Raw genomic sequence first — 18,176 nt, 5'->3', positions numbered from 1 at the left:
TGGACATATTGAGCATTTCCTGTAAAGAACATCTTCTTTGATTTGTCTTACTTTGTTATGCTAATTATTGCTATTCTGATCAGAGGAAGCACCATCTGTCGGACATTTTGAGAACTTTTGTATTTTTTTTTTTTTGGTTATAATAAAACCCCATGTCATTCCCAGCATGTGTGTCAATTTGTACCTCTCTATCTACATTATTCCGTGATTTATTCAGTTACCAAATTTATACTCACTTTTTGATCACCGGGTACTTCCCTTGCGCCATCCTCTTCTTGATAACTACCTTAAGGTAAATTGCTCATACATCTCTCGACACACGACAAATATACTATATTTTCCCCCAAGCGCCTGCTCATCTGGAGCTCCGACTTTTCTCACTTTCATTTCTGACCAAGTCCTTCCATAAATTTGGACGAAATCGATTATGATGACTAGGCGCGGTCCCCTTGTAAGGCCATCGACCCCGGGATACCCGTTGCACGTCTGGTGGCACGTGGGACACTTTCCTGCTTAGTGCCGTGTCGTACAGAGCTGCTGCCCACAGCCGGCCGCTCGCCCAGAAGGTTAGGGCGACGCAGGGTTTCGCGGTGAGCGCACGCTATCTCAGCGCTGACTTTCATCTCGGCTGCCGCTTCGCCAGCGGCCGTTAAGCCGTATGGTCCCGCTTTCAGTGGTACTTTGCCTTACCATAAAGGCGATGTGCCCCTGCTGCTTTCTCCAGGTTCATCTTATCTTACAGATGTTCCAGAACTGCATCAGGCGTTTTCACGCGGTCGTCTTACTAAACAGCGGTGTGACGGACGACACGCGTTGTCTGAGAGACTTTTTCGCAGGCGCCTAGTGCAACATTACACTAATGCAAGTAATTACTACTGTAATTCTGCTTCTTCAACTGTCTGCACCGCTATAGTGGCTGCAACTTGAGTTGAAGAATAACAGAGATTTTCAAATCCGTTGTAAACACATCAAAAAAAGTTTTGCACCACTCCGGTTCCCAGAACTCCTGAAGATAAACATTGACTGTGGATATTGTATCACAGACACAGTCCCTATGACTGTTCAGAGATGTCACTAAAACCGCCGAAAGATGTAAACGACCATGAATGAGCAGCGACTATTAGTCGGAGGGGGTCCGACAGCCGATCAGTTGCAGTCATTCCACCAGGAAGGAGGTACACGACTCTTCTTGTCTGTAGTTCAGCCATGCCTAGACGGTCAATACCGCGGTTCGATCGCGTCCGCATTGTTACTTTGTGTCAGGATCGGCTCTCAACAAGGGAAGTGTCCAGGCGTCTCGGAGTGAACCAAAGCGATGTTGTTCGGACATGGAGGAGATACAGAGACAGAAACCGTCGATGACATGCCAGGCCGCCCAAGGGCCACCACTGCAGTGGATGACCGCTACCTACGGATTATGGCTCGGAGGAACCGTGACAGCAAAGCCACCATATTGAATAATGTTTTTCATGCAGCCACAGGACGCCGTGTTACGACTCAAATTGTGCGCAATAGGCTGCATGATGCGCAACTTCACTCCCGACGTCCTTGGCGATGTCCATCTTTGCAATCATGACACCATGCAGCGCGGTATAGATTGGCCCGACAACGTGCAGAATGGACCGCTCAGGATCGACATCACGTTTTCTTCACAGATGAGTGTCGTATATGCCTTCAACCAGACAATCGTTGGAGACGTTTTTGAAGGCAATCCGGTCAGGCTAAACGCCTTAGACACAGTGCCCAGCGGGTGCAGCGAGGTGGAAGTTCGCTGCTGTTTTGGAGTGGCATTATGTGAGGCCGACGTACGCCGCTGGTGGTCATAGAAGGCGCCGCAACGGCTGTACGATACGTGAATGCCATCGTCCGACCGACAGTGCAACTGTATCGGCAGTATATTGGCGAGGCATTCGTCTTCATGGACGACAATTCGCGCTCTTATCGTGTACATCTTGTGAATGACTTCCTTCAGGATAACGACATCGCTCGATTAGTGAGCAGCATGTTCTCCAGACATGAACCCTACCGAAGATGCCTGGGATAGATTGAAAGGGCTGTTTATGGACAACGTGACCCACTAAACACTTTGAGGGATCTACGCCGGATCGCCGTTGAGGAGTGAGACAATATTGACCAATAGTCCTTTGATGAACTTGTGGATAATATGCCACGACGAATACAGGCATGCATCAATGCAAGAGGACGTGCCACTGGGTATTCGGGGTATCGGTGTGTACAGCAAGCTGGACCACCACCTCTGAAGATCCCGCTGTATAGTGGTACAACATGCAATGTGTGGTTTTCATGAGCAATAAAAAGGACGGAAATGATGTTTATGTTTATATCTATTCTAATTCTCTGTACAGGTTGCGCAACTCTCGGAACCGTGGTGATGCAATACTTTTTTGATGTGTGTAATGGAAGGAAATGTACTTCAAGCCAGTCAAAAACTGAAGTTCAAAGCAATAAAACTATTTAACACCGGGCCTGTGGAATTTAATTGCAAGTTGCTCTTCCCTCTTCTTCAGTTCTATACTACGGACGACGTCTTGAGTATAAAACAGTGTTTGATTTCTAGTGCACGTTTCAGATTTTTCTGAGATGAAAGTCTCTTGGCATTCTAATCGAAATCTGCATCTTCGGCTGTATTCTTCGAACCACTGTGAACTGCATGGCTGTACGTCAGAGGGGAAGAATGCTTCTTTAAATGCATCTGTGCGTGCTGTTAGCAGTCTAGTCTTCGCCGTCTTTGCAGGAGCTGTACGTTGCAAGTTGTAGTATATTACTAGAGTCCTCACGTTGTACTTTTTCTTGAAACTTGTGTAAGTATGTGTCAGCGGTATAGCTGGTGTCATTCCAGTTTTCAGGAAGGGTCGTCGAACAGATGCAGAAAGCTATAGTCCTTCAGTTTTGTGTTACCGTGTATTTCTGGAGACAGAAATCCCATCTGTAGGAATCAACAAGGTTTCCGAAAACAGCGATCGTGTGAAACCCAGGTAGCTCTGTTTGTCCACGAGAGCCAGAAAGCACGGCTCCTTGCCACGATTCGCGTTGCTCCCTCCCCCCGTCGGTGGTTCGAGTCCTCCCTCGGGCATGGGTTGCGTGTCGTCGTTAGCGTAAGTTAGTTTAAGTTAGATCAAGTAGTGCGTAAGCCTAGGGACCGATGACCTCAGCAGTTTGGTCCCGTACGAACTTACCGCTAATTTCCCAGAAGGTATTAGAAATCGGCGCCCACGTAGATGTCGCGATCCCTGACGTTCGCAAGGTGTTCGACACAACTCCGTACTGCCGTTTAATGAACAAAATACGAGCGTATAGAATATCAGACCAACTGTGTGACCGAACTAAAGAGTTTCTAGCAAACAGAATCTTGTGTTTCTGAACGGAGAGTTGTTTTCAGACGTGAAAGTAACTTCGGGCGTGCTCTTAACGTCGGAAGTTCCATGAGGCTTTCGTGGATGATGCTGTTGTATACAGAGACGTCTCGACGCTACAAAATTGTAGCGAAATGCAGGAAGACCTACAGAGGATCGATCCCTGGTGCAGGGAGCGGCTATTGAGACTCAACATGAATGTACCATATTGCGAATACACACGCAGTATGATCACACGATTGCAGAACAGTCACTGTAAGCAATTACTTCCATAAAATAATCGAGATTATGTGTATGGAGCGATCTGAAGTGGGGCGGTCAAATAAAACTAATAGCCGGTAAGGCAAATGCCAGATAGATTCATCGCAGGAAGAAGCCTCAGGAAATGTAGTCCATCAACAAAGGAAGTAGCTTACAAAACATTCGCTCGGCCAATACTTGAATATTGCTCGTCAGTATCAGGTCTGTATCAGGACTGAGTGAGGAAATACAGAAATTCCAAAGAAGAGCAGCACATGTCGTTACAGATTCATTCATAATCAACACAGGTCCCTTACTGACGCCGAGGCAGAACCAGTTTTCATCAGTAAGTACAACAGGCCACCACTTTCCCCCCATTGATCGTTCGCTTGCCACTGAAGTCTGCAGATGGCGGTGGTTTGTGGTCGGTGGAATGCATGCTACAGGGCGTCTGGCTCGGAGCTGTCATTGAAGTAATCGATTTGTAGCAGTTCATTGGGTCATAGTGGTGTCGACTACTGCTGAAATTGTTGTCGCAGATGCAGTGCCACGCACCAGTGCCATATGCCGAACACGATGGTCTTCCCTCTCGGTAGTGACATGTGGCTACCCAGATTACAGTCTTATTGCAACCATACATTCTTGTGACTACTGCCAGCGTCTTGTACAGTGGCTACATTCCTGCCAAGTCTTTCTGCATTATGGCAGAAGACACATCCAGCTACTCGTAGTCCTAGAATGAAATTTTCACTCTACAGCGGAGTGTGCGCAGTTATGAAACTCCCAGAAAGATTAAAACAGTGTGCCGGACCGAGACTCGAACTCGGGACCTTTGCCATTCGCGGGCAAGTGCTCTGCCAACTGAACTACCCAAGCACGACTCACGCCCCGTCCTCACAGCTTCAATTCCGCCAGTACCTCGTCTCCTAACTTCCAAACTCCACATAAGCTGGCAGAATTGAAGCTGTGAGGATGGAGCGTGAGTCGTGCTTGGATAGCTCAGTTGGTATAGCAGTTGCCCACGAATGGCAAAGGTCTCGAGTTCGAGTCTCTGTCCGGCACACAGTTTTAATCTGCCAGGAAGTTTCACTCGTAGCCCTATTACACGACCTCGCTGAAACTCAGCGAGGTATTGAAAATGGTATCTTCGTCACCGAAAACGTATTGTTGACTAACATCAACTCAGAACGTGCAGTCTCATAGACTACTAACGCTCACGACCATACAACGCGTATTTAAAGCAAAAAATGATTTGTATCCTCATAGTGGAGTAACTGGCGCCACTCTGATGCGACTGGCACGAAATTCGATGTGACATCGTTATGTGGCGTAATTCCTGCTTGGTGTTTTTATATACATAAGCAAAAGTAGAATAAGCAAGAGAAACAAAGCAAAATTCAGAGTGAGTTCTTGACCACGTCTTCACGGACCAGAGAAATGAAAGAATAGGAAAAGTGCGGTCCTAAGATATCAGAACATCTTTTATGTACTCGAGAAAATATATTATTATAAACACATCAAACAATATTTAGACGGCAGTGAATAACGTCTTTTTACTATAGGCTTTGTAACTTACCTTGTTTTCTTTCTAAGTTCCAAGTTATATCGAAAGTTATTTTTCTCGTCATATCTAATTTCTCACTCCTTAAGCAATGTACATTAAAAACATTTATCTGTTAACGATCTTATTTATGGATGTCGGTCTGCTGTAGAATTTCGGAATATATTTTATGCTCGTGTATTATGACATTCCTGGAGACGGAGAATCTCCTCTGTAGGAATCAACATGGGTTCCGAAAACAGTGATCGTGTGAAACCTAGCTCGTTCTGTTCGTCCACGAGACCCAGAAGGCGGTAGATACCGGTACACAGGTAGATACCGTGTTCCTTGACTTCCTTAATGCATTCGATACGTTTCCACACTGCCGTCTAATGTACAAAACAGGGGTGTAGGAAATATCAGACCAACCGCGTGATTGGATTGAAGAGTTTCTACCAACCAGAACGCAGCATCTCATATCGAGATGTCGGAAGACCTACAGTGCGGGGAGCGGCAACTGTCCCTCAATATACACAAATGTAATTTATTGCGTATTCATAGACAGAAAGACTCATTACTACATGACTTCAGAAAAATAACTGGAAACAGTTAATTCCCCAGAATATCCATGAAAAAGCCTACGGAGCGATCTGAAGTGGAACTATCACACAAAACTAATCGCTGGTAAGGCTGATGCCGGACTGAAATTCATTGGCAGAATCCTCAGTAAATTTTGTCTATCAGCAAAGGATGTAGCTTACAAAACCTTCGTCCGACCGATACTTGAGTAATGTTCGGAAGTCTGGAATTCGTAGAATATAGGATAGATAGAGGAGAACGAAAGGAGCGCAGCGTGCTTCGTTACAGGATAATTTAGTAGGGGAGAGAGCGTCACGGATATGCTGAGCGAGGTCCAGCAAGAGAGACGTTCTGCAAAACTGCGTGATTTGTTGTCAAAGTTCTGGAAGAGTCGACAAATGTATTGTTACCTCCTATGTATATCTCGTAAAAATACCGTAAAGACGAAACCAGAGAGATTCGAGCCCACATGGAGGCTCACCAGCAATCGTTCTTCCCGAGAGCCATTCGTGACTGGAACGGGGCGAAGTCACACTAATAAACAAAGAATCCTCCGCCATACACCAAACAAAGTCTCTAGAGGACTATATACTGAAATGTAGATGTAGATTGTAGGCTTTTTCCTGGTGTTGTAAAACGCATTTTTTTTTAATTTTTGCTTTCGGATATTTCGTCTCTCTTGTGGGAGAATACAAGTAGGATAAAATACCTGAAAAAATTGCCAAATGGTTGGCGATTAACAGTAATGAAATGATGATCTATGACTTGACCAACATCTCACTGAACAACATAGGTGAACCGTTGCGGTTTATCCGCACCTTTGCAGCGTGAGAAACAAAGCAAGCAAAATTAAGATTAAGAAGGCACAAAAAAAAATCCATTGCTGTAACAGGAATGAGATCGGGTAGCACAGTTGAACTTCCGATGCTAGCAGACGAGCTACAGTCCCCCGTTTCAGCATATGCGCAGTGTGCATTATACTCGATGTTTTAGGACCCTACCCTCGGCATAGTTAACTGTCGCTGATGTCACTGGCCATACGCGACGTGTTTGGCGGAGATGTTTCCCTACAAGGAGTAGTCGGTTTTGACCGGAAAATAGCTCCGGTAAGACGGAAGATTCCACGCTGGTGTACGAGCATTCAGTTGCTGCTGCAGCCGCCAGCTGGCGGCCGCCCTCTGGTGCAGCCCGAACCAGCACAGTCTGCAGACGTAACGAGCAGCTGCTCCAGCGCTGCAGCTCCGCACTTTCTCCTCCGGGAGCAGATGCTCCTATCTTTTTCAGAGAGCTGTTGCTCTGATCATAGGACATAATCTTAATAACGCTGCACATCAACCACGGGGCATCTACTGCTGGATAAACGCTCCAACTAGACCTTACCCTGCATCATGGTCTTCAGCTGTACGTGAACTTACCAACCTCTATTTCGTCTTCATTATGGTCATAATTAGGTCTTCCGCTCCAGTCTCTTCCTGTCTATAATTTGGTCCCAAAACACCTTACCTATCTTCCTGTCTCTTGTCAGTACGAGGGCCTTCAACAAATAATGCAACAATATTTTTTCTCAGCCAGAAATAAGGAAATTGTTACGGGACATCGTGGAATATTTCCGCTTCTTCCTCTATTGTTTCATGGAGTTCCGATAGGTGGTGGCGCTATACATAACCCTCAAAATGGCGGCTGTAACGGAGGTGTGTTCCAACCAGAGTTCCTTTTGGTGGAACACCAGAGTGTCGATATTCACATGCGCTTGAAGCAGTGAACAAAAGCACGGTGAGTCGTTGGGCGAGGCGTCTGTCATCATCGCAAGAAGGTCCCTCAAACCCGTCCGAATTCCCGCTTGCCGGACGGCCTCACACATCTGTGACTCATGCAATGTTGGTAACTGCGGACACTCTCACTCGAGGTGCTCGACGGATCACAATTAAAAACCGCACTGGGCGTCTCTGTTGGTAGCGCTGACTCACTAGTCCATCAGTTGGGGTACTCAAAGACGTGTGCCGGCTGGGTTCCTCGCCGCCTAACGGAAGACCAGAAAGAACAACGAACGACCATCTGTGCCGAATTGCTAGTGTGTTACGTGGCTGATCGCGATAAGTCTGCGCAACCAGACAGGAGTTCATAAAAGTTCATTTAATGTTCTTCGTCATCCTCGCTACAGTCCAGATCTCGCACCCTCCAATTTCCACCTGCTTGGCCAAATGAGGGATGCACGCCACGGGAGGAAGTACGTGATTGATGAGCGAGTTCTTAATGCAGCAATACATTGGCTCCGACGTCGACTAGTAGATTAGTACCACGCGGGTGTACAGGTGTCCCAGTAAGGTGGCGAAAGGCCGTCGCTTGGAGCAGAGATTGTGTTGAAAAGTAGGGTTTTGTTCCCATAAAAGTGGATATGATATATTGTGTTCAGATTCTGCATAAAACCAAACTGCTACCAGATAAAAATGTGCTCCGTTACTTATTGAACGACTGTCGCAGTTCCCGAAGGCATCTCAACTGCTCGCAGAGTAACCCTCTGTATCTGAATTGTTTTTGCATTAAAAGACCATAAGTCAGTGCTGGAAATACACATTTATTGCAGAGTTTCTCTTCAGACACATTCGAAGCCTAGTTCCCAAAACTATTCTGTTTACGAAAAGCGCTCTACTTTTACTCATCTGTTTAGTTCTTTCGATATTCACCCAATATTCACTTTCAACAGCCTCAAATACAAGAACTCATTAAGTGGTTCATTGTTAATTTCCTACTATTATCTTTTCGACCTTTTCATTATACACTTTTTATCTTATTATTGCAGATATTGAGGTCCACATTTAAACTACCTCTGTTAAGTCACCCATTACTTTGTTGAAACATATCTAGAGAAGACAAACTATAATGTCTTCAATAAAACGGAAGGTAGTTCAGATACATTCCATAGATATGTATTCCTTATTCGTTTTGCCTACTTCAAAATTTGAAAATTTCCTCCAAGACTAGCCGGCCATTGTGACCGAGCGGTTCTAGGCGCTTCAGTCCGGAACCGCGCTGCTGCTACTGTCGCAGGTTCGAATCCTGCCTCGCGCATGGATGTGTGTGATGTCCTTAGGTTAGTTAGGTTTAAGTAGTTCTAAGTATAGGAAGGTAGGGCAGAGGGTGTGTTACTGTGAACAGTTCAGTGACCGGGTTGTTCTAATCAGAATCGACAGCAGACCAACACCGACAACGATAGTTCAGGTATACATACCGACGTCGCAAGCTGAAGATGAACAGATAGAGAAAATGTATGAGGATATTGAAAGGGTAATGCAGTATGTAAAGGGGGACGAAAATGTAATAAATATAATAGTCATGGGCGACTGGAATGCAGTTGTAGGGGAAGGAGTAGAAGAAAAGGTTACAGGAGAATATGGGCTTGGGACGAGGAATGAAAGAGGAGAAAGACTAATTGAGTTCTGTAACAAGTTTCAGCCAGTAATAGCGGATACCCTGTTCAAGAATCACAAGAGGAGGAGGTATACTCGGAAAATGCCGGGAGATACGGGAAGATTTCAATTAGATTACAAAAAAAAAAAATGGCTCTGAGCACTATGGGACTCAACTGCTGAGGTCATTAGTCCCCTAGAACTTAGAACTAGTTAAACCTAACTAACCTAAAGACATCACAAACATCCATGCCCGAGGCAGGATTCGAACCTGCGACCGTAGCGGTCTTGCGGTTCCAGACTGCAGCGCCTTTAACCGCACGGCCACTTCGGCCGGCAATTAGATTACATCATGGTCAGACAGAGATTCCGAAATCAGATACTGGATTGTAAGGCGTACCCAGGAGCAGACATAGACTCAGATCACAATATAGTAGTGATGAAGAGTAGGCTGAAGTTCAAGACATTAGTCAGGAAGAATCAATGCGCAAAGAAGTGGGATAAGGAAGTACTAAGGAATGATGAGATACGTTTGAAGTTCTCTAACGCTATAGATACAGCAATAAGGAACAGCACAGTAGGCAGTACAGTTGAAGAGGAATTGACATCTCTAAAAAGGGCCATCACAGAAGTTGGGAAGGAAAACATAGGCACAAAGAAGATAGCTGCGAAGAAACCATGGGTAACAGAAGAAATACTTCAGTTGATTGATGAAAGGAGGAAGTACAAACATGTTCCGGGAAAATCAGGAATACAGAAATACAAGTCGCTGAGGAATGAAATAAATAGGAAGTGCAGGGAAGCTAAGACGAAATGGCTGCAGGAAAAATGTGAAGACATCGAAAAAGATATGATTGTCGGAAGGACAGACTCAGCATACAGGAAAGTCAAAACAACCTTTGGTGACATTAAAAGCAACGGTGGTAACATTAAGAGTACAACGGGAATTCCACTGTTAAATGCAGAGGAGAGAGCAGATAGGTGGAAAGAATACATTGAAAGCCTCTATGAGGGTGAAGATTTGTCTGATGTGATAGAAGAAGAAACAGGAGTCGATTTAGAAGAGATAGGGAATCTAGTATTAGAATCTGAATTTAAAAGAGCTTTGGAGGACTTACGGTCAAATAAGGCAGAAGGGATAGATAACATTCCATCAGAATTTCTAAAATCATTGGGGGAAGTGGCAACAAAACGACTATTCACGTTGGTGTGTAGAATATATGAGTCTGGCGACATACCAGCTGACTTTCGGAAAAGCATCATCCACACAATTCCGAAGACGGCAAGAGCTGACAAGTGCGAGAATTTTCGCACGATCAGCTTGACAGCTCATGCATCGAAGCTGCTTACAAGAATAATATACAGAAGAATGGAAAAGAAAATTGAGAATGCGCTAGGTGACGATCAGTTTGGCTTTAGGAAAAGTAAAGGGACGAGAGAGGCAATTCTGACGTTACGGCTAATAATGGAAGCAAGGATAAGAAAAATCAAGACACTTTCATAGGTTTTTTCGACCTGGAAAAAGCGTTCGACAATATAAAATGGTGCAAACTGATCGAGATTCTGAAAAAAGTAGGAGTAAGCTATAGGAAGAGCCGGGTCATATACAATATGTACAACAACCACGAGGGAATAATAAGAGTGGACGATCAAGAACGAAGTGCTCGTATTAAGAAGGGTGTAAGACAAGGCTGTAGCCTTTCGCCCCTACTCTTCAATCTGTACATCGAGGAAGCAATGATGGAAATGAAAGAAAGGTTCAGGAGTGGAATTAAAATACAAGGTGAAAGGATATCAATGATACGATTCGCTGATGACATTGCTATCCTGAGTGAAAGTGAAGAAGAATTAAATGATCTGCTGAACGGAATGAACAGTCTAATGAGTACACAGTATGGTTTGAGAGTAAATCGGAGAAAGACTAAGGTAATGAGAAGTAGTAGAAATGAGAACAGCGAGAAACTTAACATCAGGATTGATGGTCACGAAGTCAATGAAGTTAAGGAATTCTGCTACCTAGGCAGTAAAATATCCAATGACGGACGGAGCAAGGAGGACATCAAAAGCAGACTCGCTATGGCAAAAAAGGCATTTCTGGCCAAGAGAAGTCTACTAATATCAAATACCGGCCTTAATTTGAGGAAGAAATTTCTGAAGATGTACGTCTGGAGTACAGCATTGTATGGTAGTGAAACATGGGCTGTGGGAAAACCGGAACAGAAGAGAATCGAAGCATTTGAGATGTGGTGCTATAGACGGATGTTGAAAATTAGGTGGACTGATAAGCTAAGGAATGAGGAGGTTCTTCGCAGAGTCGGAGAGGAAAGGAATATGTGGAAAACACTGATAAGGAGAAGGGCAGGATGATAGTACATCTGCTAAGACATGAGGGAATCACTTCCATCGTACTAGAGGGAGCTGTAGAGGGCAAAAGCTGTAGAGGAAGACAGAGATTGGAATACGCCAAGCAAATAATTGAGGACGTAGGTTGCAAGTGCTACTCTGAGATGAAGAGGTTAGCACAGGAAAGGAATTCGTGGCGGGCCGCATCAAACCAGTCAGTAGACTGATGACAAAAAAAAAACTCTAGGGGACTGATGACCTCAGATGTTAAGTCCCATAGTGCTTAGAGTCATTTGAAGCATCCTCCAAGATTGATGAAAATAGTTTTCCTGATGTTGAAGATCCTTACCTAGCTCGTGTTTTATTTTTATTCAGCGCAATAGGAGCATTTATTGAGCAATACCAAGTTTCAGACAGGTAAGGATTTTGTGTACATTGACCAATCGCATTAATGTAACCACCTGTCAAAAGCCTGAATAACCACTTTTGCAGCGCGGACCGCCGGGAGACGTACGGGAAGGGAGACAGTGGGGTCCTGGAAGGTACCAACAGGGATGCGGAGCCATGCCGACACCAGTGACGTGGCTAGCTGCGTTTGGTTTCTCGTTTGAGGATCAAATGGTTCAATTGACTCTGAGCACTATGGGACTCACCATATGAGGTCATCAGTCCCCTAGAACTTAGAACTACTTAAACCTAACTAACCTAAGGACATCACACACATCCATGCCCGAGGCAGGATTCGAACCTGCGACCGTAGCAGTCGCACGGTTCCGGACTGAAGCGCTTAGAACCGCTCCGCCACACCGGCCGGCTGTTTGAAGATCCCCGGCGCGAACAACCCAATCGATGTGGTCCCATGGATTCCCGATTGGGTTTGAATTCGGGAAGTCTGGTAGCCAAGAGAGTTTGTTAAACTCACCCTGGTGCTCTTTCAACCGCGCAAGTACACAGCGAGCTGTGTGACACGTTGCGTTATCCTCCTGGCAGATGCCACCGTGCCGAGGAAAAACAAACTGCTTGCATGGTTCCCAAGGACATATGCATACTTGTGTTGATCCATCGTGCCTTCCAGAATAACGGGGGCACCCAGGGAAAGCCACGCGAAAAAAAAAAAAAAAAAAAAAAACACACGACCATAACGCACCCTCCTCCGACATGGACCCTTCCGACTATTGTTGCAGAGTATTTTGCTTGCCGACACTTCAAGCAGATAGAACATAAAACTCGACTCATCTGAGTGGCCACCTGTCGCCGCTTAGTGGAAGTTCAAGCGATACTGGCGTGCAAATTCCAGCCTTCGTCTCCGATGGACAGCGGTCAGCTGAACCAGGCGTCTGCTGGGGAGGCCCATAAGCAGCAAAGTTCGCTGAATAGTCGTTGAGAAGACACTGTTGTTAGCTCCTTGGTTCATCTGGGCGTTGTCCACCGCCGGTAGCTGAGTGGTCAGCGCAACAGAATGTCAATCCTAGGGCCCGGGTTCGATTCCCGGCTGGATCGGAAATTTCTCCGCTCAGGGACTGGGTGTTGTGTTGTCCGAATCGTCATCATATCATCCCCATCGACGCCCAAGTCTCCGAATTGGCGTCAAATCGAAAGACTTGCACCCGGCGAACGGTCTGCCCGACGGGTGGCCCTAGTAACACGAAAAATCATAATCTCGGCGTTCAGTTGGTCAAGAGTTGCAAATCTATTCGCTCTACACATCTCCGTGACCGTGATTCACCCCTGTCAGCTATGGCTCGTGGTGTACTACCGTTGCCTCGGGGCAAGTTTTGGATAGCGCCATTTTTCATGCACGGTATAAAAATGGTTCAAATGGCTCTGAGCACTATGGGACTTAACATCTGTGGTCATCAGTCCCCTAGAACTTAGAATTACTTAAACCTAACTAACCTAAGGACATCACACACATCCATGCCCGAGGCAGCATTCGAACCTGCGACCGTAGAAGTCACGCAGTTCCAGACTGAAGCGCCTAGAACGGCACGGCCACATCGGCCGGCTGCACGGTATACTTTAACCACGGCGGCACAAGAACTGTCCAACTTAGCCGTTTCGAAAATGCATCCGGCCTTGGCCCAAAAGCCAATGATCATGCCTTTTTGTACGTCAGATAAATCGCTCCGTTTCCGCGTTACGACAGCGAATTCACTATTTTTCGCGTCCCGGCGACGCGCTGTATATACCCTCCACTCTTAGTGCTGCCATCTGCCATCTGTGAGTGTTTATTGCACTTTGACGCCAAACTTAGTCGTGGGCCACATAAATGTGACTGGACCGTGTATACAGTCATGTACGGCTGTTCAGTTATTCGTAAATACGGTCATAGTTGCGAACTCAGTACTTTATTCCACTGCTTGTTATAATCAAATTAATATCTTCTAGTCGCAGCCGTACCACATAGCACTGCATGACCCATCTGCCCACATGAAAGAAAAGGAAACTTCAGGCGACCACATCCTCTCTTTAAATGCACTGAAATTGCCGTTAAACTGAATTTAACAGAAGAAAACTTAAGAAAACTTGGTCAGCTTGGATATGTTATGCCCTTATATAGCCGGCCTGGTTGGCCGAGCGGTTCTAGGCGCTAAAGTCTGGAACCGCGTGACCGCTACGGTCGCAGGTTCGAATCCTGCCACGGGCATGGATGTGTGTGATGTCCTTAGGTTAGTCAGGTTTAAGTAGTTCTAAGTTATAGGGGACTGATGATCTCAACTGTTAAGTCCCACAGTGCTCAGAGCCATTTGAACCATTTTTTTGCCCTTATATAAAATTACAACCTGGTACCCACCAGAAGATACGGTCCATGTTGATACACATTGTTATGCAATAGAAAGGTACGTTCATCCGCTTTTGTAGGAGTTTATACCTAATTCTATTTTTTTTTCTATGATCTTCAGAGGCATTAGAGTGGCTTTTGCGTCGAAGTTCATGCCACAAACCTTGCTTTGCATCATCTTTGTGTTCGGAGACACTAGTTTCAGAAGGTAGTGATACTGAGCGAGTCCTCATCAGCCGTTGAAAGCTGCATCCCACGTGGGAATTCATGATAACGAGCTGGTACACCTAGTAGCAAACAATATCAAACAAAGAATCCAACACTACCACACTGCTCTACTAAAAATAACTAACAAAAGAAAATTTTCGGAAATATCGTGGAGAAGTGGAAACAAGAAGTGGAAATACGCGTGACACAATGGAAAAGTTATTCCAAAATAACCACGTAACGAAGCAATGGCAACACTACGGCCAATTACAGGTCATTATTGCAAAGTGCGTCGTGTTGCAGCGCACGGCCGGCCCACTTCTGTAATTTATAACGAAAAACTGTTGCAAACTTGTAAAATATACAGCTGTATAAAACGTCACCTACTGGAACAGTGTATTGGGAAGCCGACAACGAATGGCTGTACAGCAATGTTAAGTGCTTAAATATGTAAAAGCTGTTATATGACATATCAAGTACACGTCAAATTCTCACGCGGTAGTCATTATACTCTCATGGAAGATGCATTGGTGTGCAGACTGAGAACAAATAAGGGGGATGTTCTCCTATAAAATCTGTTGCAACCGAGCACTTTACCAATTTAAGTTTAGTCCGTTCAGTGGCAAGTGCTGCACATTTAGCGTCGTTACACTCCAATGTACACATTATGATCAAAAGTATCCGGGCATCTAGCTGAAAGTGACAAATTCGTGGCGCTCTCCATCGGTAATGCTGGAATTCAATATGGTGCTGGCCCACCCTTAGCCTTGATGACAGCTTCCACTCTCGCAGACATACGTTCAATCAGGTGCTGGAAGATTTCTTGGGGAGTGGCAGCCCATTCTTCACGGAGTGCTGCACTGAGAAGAGGTATCAATGTCGGTCGGCGAGGCCTGGCACGAAGTCGGAGCTCCAAATCATCCCAGAGGTGTTCTACAGGATTCATGTCAGGACTCTGTGCAGGCCAGTCCATTACAGGGATGTTATTGTCGTGTAACCACTCCGCCACAGACCTTGCATTATGAACAGGTGCACGATCGTATTGAAAGATGCAATCACCATCCCCGAGTTGCTCTTCAAAAGTGGGTGGAAAGAAGGTGCTTAAAACATCAGTGTAGGCCTGTGCTGTGATAGTGTCACGCAAAACAACAAGGGGTGCAAGCCCCCTCCATGTAAAACGCGACCACACTATAACACCACTGCCTCCGAATTTTACTGTTGACACTACACACACTGGCAGATGACGTTCACCGGGCATTCGCCATACCCACATACTGCCATCGGATCGCCACATTGTGTACCGTGATTTATCAAGCCACCCAACGTTTGTACACTGTTCAGTCGTCCAACGTTTACGTTCCTCACACCAAGCGAGGCGTCGTGTGGCTTATGAGCAGCCGCCCGACCATGAAATCCTAGTTTTCTGACCTCCCGCCTAACTGTCATAGTACTTGCAGTGGATCCTGATGCAGTCTGGAATTTCTGTGTCATGGTCTGGATAGATGTCTGCCTATTACACATTACGACCCTGTTCTACTGTCGGCAACCTTTGCCAGTCAACAGAATGGGTCGGCCTGTAGTCTTTTGTACTGTACGTGTCCCTTCACGTTTCCACTTCACTATCACATCAGATACAGTGGACCTTGGGATGTTTAGGAGTGTGGAAATCTCGCGTACAGACTTATGACATAAGTGACACCCAATCACCTGACCACGTTCGAATTCCGTGAGTTCCGCGGAGAGCCCATTCTGCTCTCTCATGATGTCTAACGATTACTGGGGTCGCTGATATGGAGTACCTGGCAGTAGGTGGCAGCACAATGCACCTAATGTGGAAGACGTAAGTTCTTGGGGGTGTCCGGATACTTTTGATCACATAGTGTATGACCTAGTTATGCTCCAATGTATGTGATGTCATAGTACTGCACTGTAGAGCATGTCAAGCAAGAATCAACGTATATATTAACGTCGTACAATATTACTACGTACACCTTTCACGTGAAGTCGATTATTTGGTCGGAACTGGTAGTGGAATAAAAAATTAAGTTGGAGCCGTAGAGGACACGAATATGTATAGTTATGATTATTTTTGAAGGAGACAGAGCTTTGCCTTTTATTCAGTGGTACAATCATACGAGTAAAAGACTTAGCAGACAGATACCCCAAAGCACAAATACCAGCCTCCCAACAAGTATCACCTAAACCAAGCACTGCCGAATATTTAAATCACTTCATTATATCAATAAGACGCATCGCCTCTTTTAAAAATGTACCCGTATGCATGCAGAAACACGATAATTTGGAAAGTGATAGATACAGGAATTACACTGAACAGAAGACTATTGTACATTTACAACACTTCAAACAATTTAACTTGTAGAGCGAACGTCTGCAGCCCACGAAAAATGTTTTCAAGATTTATACCACACGTACCAGCTGTAATCTTCAAAACATGGACATTTTGGCAACTTGTGAACAATGCATAGTACACTACACACAATTTGAATGTGCTATTTTCCAAGAAATAATTCTAACCTCTTAAGCTGAACTTGATATAATTACATTACAATAATATACCAGAGATGGTGTAATGTTGACAAACAAAACCAAAAGAATATGACGCAAATAGAAGAAAGCATCCAGCAGATATCTGAGGAGAGACAATGCCTGCAACAAAGAGTCCAAACTGGAGGTGAAGAGTGAAATATCGAGATCAAAGAAGTCACTTTCGAAAGGTTCGTGGCTATTCATTAGCCGTAATGAAGGTTGCAATTGAGTAACATCCGTCGAATGTAACCACCGATACAGCAAGGCCTCTGTGCCGCATGATGGGCCACACGAACGAGAAATAAGTGACTCAGAGTTACGGTCTGACCGCGCCCTTTGACCCACAACCTCTGCGGCAAATAGTAATTGCCTGCACGAAGCTGCGAGATACCTTACGTAACTTCCACGTAGAAAGATCAGATAGACACTACTTCAAACAGTAGCAGAACTACGTCGAGTTACGTCACAAGTACGTGTTCTCGCCCGTACTTACAACACTGGACAACATGCGTGACTTTAGACTCCACCAGAAAACTTTCAGAAGTTGATCATAGTTCTCTTTCCCCTTCAGTGAGTCGATACAATGTAGCTCTTCCACTTTGCTACCATATTTAGCACCTTAGCTGCACTGTAATGACAACAAAAAATGCCTCTGAGCACTATGGGACTTAACATCTATGGTCATCAGTCCCCTAGAACTTAGAACTACTTAAACCTAACTAACCTAAGGACATCACACAACACCCAGCCATCACGAGGCAGAGAAAATCCCTGACCCCGCCGGGAATCGAACCCGGGAACCCGGGCGTGGGAAGCGAGAACGCTACCGCACGACCACGAGATGCGGGCGGTAATGACAACACCTGTGTAGCAGTGTAAGTACAGGGTGTTTATGAATTAGTTACACAAAAGTAACCTTTAATTGTGAAAGGATAAATAACTTACAGAAATGTTTGATATAGCACTTAATGTAGTATATCTTCAAGTTATATTTTCGCCTTGCACTGTTCGCAATAGGTAGCATGCACGAATGAGTTATTTCAAGTCATCATGGAGACATGTATAATGGTGCAGAGTGAGCGCTGTGTTGTGTGAGTCCAGTTCCGTTGCTGCAGGCTAGAGGCGATTCAGGACTAAATTTCTCAAGGCAGCACCTC

At 45.3% G+C, this 18,176-nt stretch overlaps 1 pseudogene; it reads right to left on the bottom strand.

Moving 5' to 3' along the window:
- LOC124616299 overlaps positions 1–18,176 on the bottom strand; it is a 152,198-nt pseudogene that overhangs the window by 95,772 nt on the left and 38,250 nt on the right.

The sequence above is a fragment of the Schistocerca americana genome, chromosome 5 (assembly GCF_021461395.2).
Source record: "Schistocerca americana isolate TAMUIC-IGC-003095 chromosome 5, iqSchAmer2.1, whole genome shotgun sequence".
In the NCBI taxonomy this organism is placed as follows: domain Eukaryota; kingdom Metazoa; phylum Arthropoda; class Insecta; order Orthoptera; family Acrididae; genus Schistocerca; species Schistocerca americana.
Note: the sequence above shows the minus strand (reverse complement) of the source record. Positions and strands in the feature narration are given on the sequence as shown.